The sequence below is a fragment of the Lampris incognitus genome, chromosome 1 (genome assembly GCF_029633865.1).
Source record: "Lampris incognitus isolate fLamInc1 chromosome 1, fLamInc1.hap2, whole genome shotgun sequence".
NCBI lineage: Eukaryota > Metazoa > Chordata > Actinopteri > Lampriformes > Lampridae > Lampris > Lampris incognitus.
The window spans coordinates 44643880-44650801 of NC_079211.1; positions in this window are offsets into that span (position 1 = coordinate 44643880).

Sequence of the window (6922 nt, forward strand, 5' to 3'; positions counted from 1 at the left end):
ATCAAAAGTTAATGTTATTGTTCCAAGTGATGTCTTGCATACCGGAAGGAACCTTAATTAACTCAATTAATAGGACTGTTATGCTGATTTTGATCCTCTAACTACTATGACTACTACTACTACTTTTGGCTGCTCCCTTTAGGGGTGACCACAGCGGATCATCCGTTTCCATTTCTTCCTGTCCTCTGCATCTTCCTCTGTCACACCAGCCACCTGCATGTCCCCCCTCACCATATCCCTAAACCTCCTCTTTGGCCTTCCTCTTTTCCTCTTCCCTGGCAGCTCCATATTAAGCACCCTTCTCCCAATATACCCAGCATCTCTCCTCCACACATGTCCAAGCCATCTCAATCTTGTCTCTCTTGCTTCATCTCCAAACTGTCCAACCTGAGCTGTCCCTCTAATATACTCATTCCTAATCCTGTCCTTCTTCATCACTCCCAGTGAAAATCTTAGCATCTTCAACTCTGCCACCTCCAGCTCCACGTCCTGTCTTTTCGTCAGTGCCACTGTCTCCAAACCATATAACATAGCTGGTCTCACAACCATCTTGTAAAGCTTCCCTTTAACACTTGCTGGTACCCTTCGGTCACAAATCACTCCTGACACTCTTCTCCACCCACTCCATCCTGTCTGCAATATCTTCTGCGCTCCCCGTTACTTTGGACAGTTGACCCCCAAGTATTTAAACTCATATGTCTTTGTTACCCCCACTTCTTGCATCCTCACCATTCCACTGTCCTCCTTCTCATTCACACATATGTATTCTGTCTTGCTCCTCCTGACTTTCATTCCTCTTCTCTCCAGGCTCTCCTCAACCTGCTCCTTACTCTCGCTACGGATCACAATGTCATCCACAAACAGACCAAGGAGACTCCTGCCTGATCTCGTCCATCAACCTGTCCAACACCATTGCAAACAAGAAAGTGCTCAGACCCGATCCTTGATGTAATCCTAACTAAATTACAAATAGTCTTTCCATTTCAGTAATTAAACCACTGCATTGCTTAGTGATAATTGTCACTTTCATTGGGACAGAGCCTTTTACATACTCCATTACTGTCCCCTTGTCCTTTATGATCATCGTGATCATTGATCGACTGTAGCCTAATGCTTTTCCAATATTTGTTGGCATTGCACCTCTCTCTAAATGATTTATTAATTCCACTTTTGTTTCAGTTGTGTTCGTTTTCCTTTTCTTCGATGCACCACCATCACTTGCATCAGATTTATGCTTTGAAGCCATGATTATGAGGGTAAACACACAAAACATTTAAATCAAAACACAACACACAGAACAATGTTTACACGATCTGACTTAAAATGGTGACAACGGCGTGGTGTTGTTCTCCCTCTGGCCGATGAACCGCCTAAAACGTGCAGTGTTTTGAGCATCATGCAAAGCAGTCCATCCATTCATTAGTATGAACTGTTGTGTGTAACTTGATTTTTTGAAATAATAGGCTTTACGGAGGTCGGTTCGTAAGTATGGGTGACTGTAACCCGGGTACTACCTGTATAGTGCTTTTCTAGTCTTTTCTAATGCTCTTCTAGTCTACCGACCACTCAAAGTGCTTTACAGTACATTGACCTATTCACACACATTCATACACTGATGGTGGAGGCTGCCATCCAAGGTGCCAACCTGCTCATCACGAGCAGTTAGGGGTTCAGTGTCTTGCTCAAGGACACTTTGCCACCATGGCCGGATTAAACCACCAGGGGGCCCCGGGGCACCCACGTCCTTTGCCCCCCTCTGCCCATCAGATAGGCTACACAAACAATACTAAACATTGTTAAATGTAAAACTAATGCAAATACCCAAGATGGTAGTCGACACTACGCCAATCTGCATGGGATTTGGATGGCGACTACAAAGTACAACACAATTTTGAATCACAAAACAAACAGAGATGAGAATAGCAGCTCACAGCAATAGAGACTTTGTAGCTTGGGGCCCTGCATCAGTAGACACTGTAGCTTGGGGCCCCCACATCAATAGAGACTTTGTAGCTTGGGGCCCTACATCAGTAGACACTGTAGCTTGGGGCCCCACATCAATAGAGACTTTGTAGCTTGGGGCCCTGCATAAGTAGACACTGTAGCTTGGGGCCCCACATCAATAGAGACTTTGTAGCTTGGGGCCCTACATAAGTAGAGACTTTAGCTTGGGGCCCCCACATCAATAGATACTTTGTAGCTTGGGGCCCTACATCAGTAGAGACTGTAGCTTGGGGCCCCGCATCAATAGAGACTTTGTAGCTTGGGGCCCCCGCATCAATAGAGACTAGCTTGGGCCCTGCATCGTGACGCAGGGTTGGAACAAACATCCCTTGTAGGGTATGATTGGGGATCCCTACTATACGCGGATGCAATACCCCTGACCTTTTGGGGCCCCTCGTGGTCCGGGCTGGGAGCCCGGGGCACTTGCCCGGCATGCCCGGTCCGTAATCCAGCCTCGTTTGCCATGCTCTCTGGAGAAGCCAGAGATCAAACCAGCGATCTTCTGATTACTAGATGACCCACTCTATCTCCTGAGCCACGCCACCCATAAAGACATGGCTAAAGAAAAGGCAACAGAACCAGGGAAGGAAGGGTAATAGTAAGGGGGAGCACAAAATCTATATTACATAACATCCAGCCCCTAAAGTACTTCAGTAAAAGACACACTGAGGGTAAATATATTCAAACAGCAGACAACTGGAGGAAAGAGGAGTGAAGATACACTCCATCCTTTATGTCTACACACTTAATCCAATTCAGGGTCACAGCAAGCTGGAGTCTGTCCTATCACTGGGCTCTCACACAGTCACACCTAAGGGCAATTTCGAGACTCCAGTTCACTTAACATGCATTCACTAAGCCGCCGTGAAACCCAGAAGGTGCAATTAAGTTCTAAAACGGTAAACTTAACAAAATAGTGTTAACTTCCACTGAATGTATCATGGGGGTCTCAGCAGTTAGCACTGTCTTCTCATAGCAAGAGGGTCCAGGGTTTAATTCCAGACTATATGCATGCAGTTTGGATGTTCGTCCTGTGTTTGCATGGATTTCCTCCTACAGTTCACAGACATGCAACTTAATAAACCCCTCAAATGATGTTTGTGTGTGTGTGAGTGTGTGTGTGTGTGTGAGTGTGTGTGTGTGTGTGTGTGTGTGACTTTATGTGGGCCTCATGATGGATTGGTGACCTGTCCCGTGTGTCTCCCTTCCTTCTGTCCAATTGCCCTGGTGACAGACTCTAGCCCCTGCAAACCTGAATTGGATTAAGCAGGTACAGATAATGGATGGATGGGTGGAAGGATGGATGAATTTATCTTCTATAGCCAGCTGGCTTATACCCACTACAAGAAACTGATTTATTCAAGTTTTAATTCTCACTGTGGGCTATTTCATGTGCTCTACATAAAACAGTTATCTATCCCAAATGTCTTTAAGTGGACAGTAAAGCTGAAATTTAGCTCTCAAAAAGACGGAATAGTCCATGAACCCAGAAGGAGGACATGAGCATTAAATGTAAAATATCTGTATTTTTTTCTTCTTCTCTTTGATTCCTTATTACTTTAGTTTGTGGAGTCTGTAAGGTTGTTTCTTTTGACAAGCTGAGGGATTGATTGACATAACTGCACCATTGTTACTACACAAAAACAATTAACATCTTGTTTTTAAGCGGCCATTGAGTGACCCAGCACAGGAGATGAGCCCCATCTGGGCATTTTTTGTCCATCTGCATGCAGATCTGCTAAACAGTATGATTACGTGAGCCTACCTACAAGGAGATCATGTGTTTATGCAATGAACTGGGGGCCTGACCCCGGCACAGGCATTCTGGGAGCCACTGAGTAGCTTGCTAATAAATATCACACAGAAGCCACTTTACTATGTATGATAATAGTGAAAAGGGCTAAACTGCAGACGTGGAAGCTTAAGTTTATACTTTTGAAATGTGGGTCAGGGATCTTAGGAATTTATTGATATATTTTTTGCTTAGAGGAGCTGTGCTGTACAGTTAGGAACAAACTCATCACCTTTGAGAAAATATGGCAGCCAGTGAAAGGCTGTATTGAGAACAATGACCTCTAATCCCTGATGTTGTACTCTACTCAATATTTGATGTGTCTGTGCTCCGTGTGCCATGAGTGTATCAACCAAGTCTTTTCATGGACATCTAAGTGTAGTGTTGTATTCAGTGGGAATAACCCATTAGATCAGTAGTCTAAACTATTTATTTTTACATTATACCGACTACATCCCAAGGACCAGTCTGCAATGCCGGAAGTCGGCACGCCCCGGTCTCCACCTTTTCCTGCATTGCACCCTACCCTAACGCTCATCCCTGCAGGTGGTGAGTCCACGGGGGTGATGGCTCCATATTTTTTCAGGCTGGGCCCAACCGGACCCCATGGGCCAAGGCCTGGCCACCAGACGCTCACCATCAAGCTCCTTTCCCCATGTTTGGCTCCAGGAGGGGGCCCCAGCATCCCTTTTCCAGCCAAGGTGCTGTGGCTCTGCTGTTGTAATTTCATTGGGTTTCTCGGGAATCACTTAGTCTGACCCCTCCCCCTGAGACCAAGTTGCCTTGGGAGACTCTACCAGGAGCTATTGCCCCCCAACAAAACAACTCCCAGGATCACCAAGACACCCAAACCTCTCCACCACATTAAGGTGGCAATTCTCGGAGGGGAAGAAAAGAAGCCTCAAAGAAGTTCTGGCAAACCATCCAGAGGCTCAGGAAGGGGAAGCAGGATTGACTCGGGCTGTGTTCAGCCAGGGAGGTGAACTGCTGCCCCGGGCTGGGGATGTTTTCGGGCGGTGGAAAGAACACTTTGAAGAGCTGCTGAACCCGGCTAACACGTCCTCAGTGGATGAGGCAGCCCCACCCATATCCCTGGCAGAGGTCTGAGGTAGTTAAGAAGCTCCTCGGTGGCAAGGCACCGGTTGTGGATGAGATTCGCCCTGAGATGCTGAAGGCTAAGGACATTGTTGAGCTGTTTTGGCTGACATGCCTCTTCAGTGTCATGTGGAGGTCAGGGACAGTACCTGTGAGTGGCAGACTGGGGTGGTGGTTCCCATATGTAAAAAAGGGGACCGGAGGGTGTGCTCCAATTATCAGGGCATCACACTGCTCAGCCTCCCTGGGAAAGTCTACTCCGGCCGATTGTCGAACCTCGGATCCAGGAGGAACAATGCAGATTCCATCCTGGCCATGGAACAACGGACCAACTACACTGCTCAAAAAAATAAAGGGAACACATAAGCAATGCAATGTAGCTCCAAGTCAATCACACTTTTGAGATATCAGCCTGTCCAGTTAGGAAGCAACACTGATTTGTGAATCAATTTCACCTGTTGGTAAATTGTCTAACTTCCACCAGGTGGAAATTAGACAATTTGCAAGACAACCCCTACAAAAGGAATGGATTTGCAGGTGGTGGCCACAGACCATTTGCCTGTCCTCATCTTTTCTTGCCGATCTCTGGTTAGTTTTTCATTGTGCTAGTGCCCTCACCACTAGAGGTGGCATGAGGCGGTATCTGCAACCTACAGAAGTTGCTCAGGTAGTGCAGCTCATCCAGGATGGCACATCAATGCGTGCTGTGGCAAGAAGATTTGATGTGCCTCCCAGCACAGTGTCCAGAGCATGGAGGAGGTACCAGGAGACAGGCCAGTACACCAGGAGACGTGGAGGGGGCCGCAGGAGGACAACAACCCCGCAGCAGGACTGCTATCTGGTCCTTTGTGCAAGGAGGAACAGGAGGAGCACTGCCGGAGCCCTACAAAACGACCTTCAACAGGCCACTAATGTGCAGGTTTCTGCTCAAACAGTGAGAAACAGAATGCATGAGGATGGTATGAGGGCCCGACGTCCACAATTGGGGCCTGTGCTCACAGCCCAACACCGTGCAGCCCGATTGACCTTTGCCAGAGAACATCTTGGTTGGCAGATTCGCCATTGGCGCCCTGTGCTCTTCACAGATGAGAGCAGGTTCACACTGAACACATGTGACAGACGTGAGAGAGTCTGGAGACGCTGTGGAGAACGTTCTGCTGCCTGCAACATCCTCCAGCATGACCGGTTTGGCGGTGGGTCAGTGATGGTCTGGGGAGGCATATCCTTGGAGGGCTGCACAGACCTCTACGTGCTAGCCAGAGGTACCATGACTGCCATTAGGTAACGGGATGAGATCCTCAGACCCATTGTCAGACCATATGCTGGTGCAGTGGCCCTGGGTTCCTGCTCATGCATGACAATGCTCGTCCTCATGTGGCCAGAGTGTGTCAGCAGTTCCTGTATGTCGAGGGCATTGATGCTATGGACTGGCCTGCACGTTCCCCAGACCTGAATCCAATCGAGCACCTCTGGGACATCATGTCTCGTACCATCCGCCAACGCGATGTCGCACCACAGACTGTCCAGGAGTTGACCGATGCCCTGATCCAGGTCTGGGAGGAGATCCCTCAGGAGACCATCCGTCGTCTCATCAGGAGCATGCCCAGACGTTGTAGGGAGTGCATACAGGCACGTGGAGGCCACACACACTACTGAGCCTCATTTTGAATCGTCTTGAAGAATTTCCACAGAAGTTGGATCAGCCTATGTTCTCATTTTCCACTTTGATTTTGAGTATGATTCTGAATCCAGACCTTAATGGGCTAATGATTTTGATTTCCATTGATCATTCTTAGGTTATTTTGCTCTAAACACATTCCTCTGTCTAATAAATAAAGATTTTCAGCTGAAATATTTCATTCATCGAGGTCTATATTGTGTTTTTAGGTGTTCCCTTTATTTTTTTGAGCAGTGTATTTATCCTCACAGGGAAAATTACTGTTCTCTATGCTATGTGTTGGTAGCACGGTGGCACAGTGGTTAGTGTGGTCGCCTCACAGCAAGAGGATCCTGGGTTCAAGCCCTGGGGGA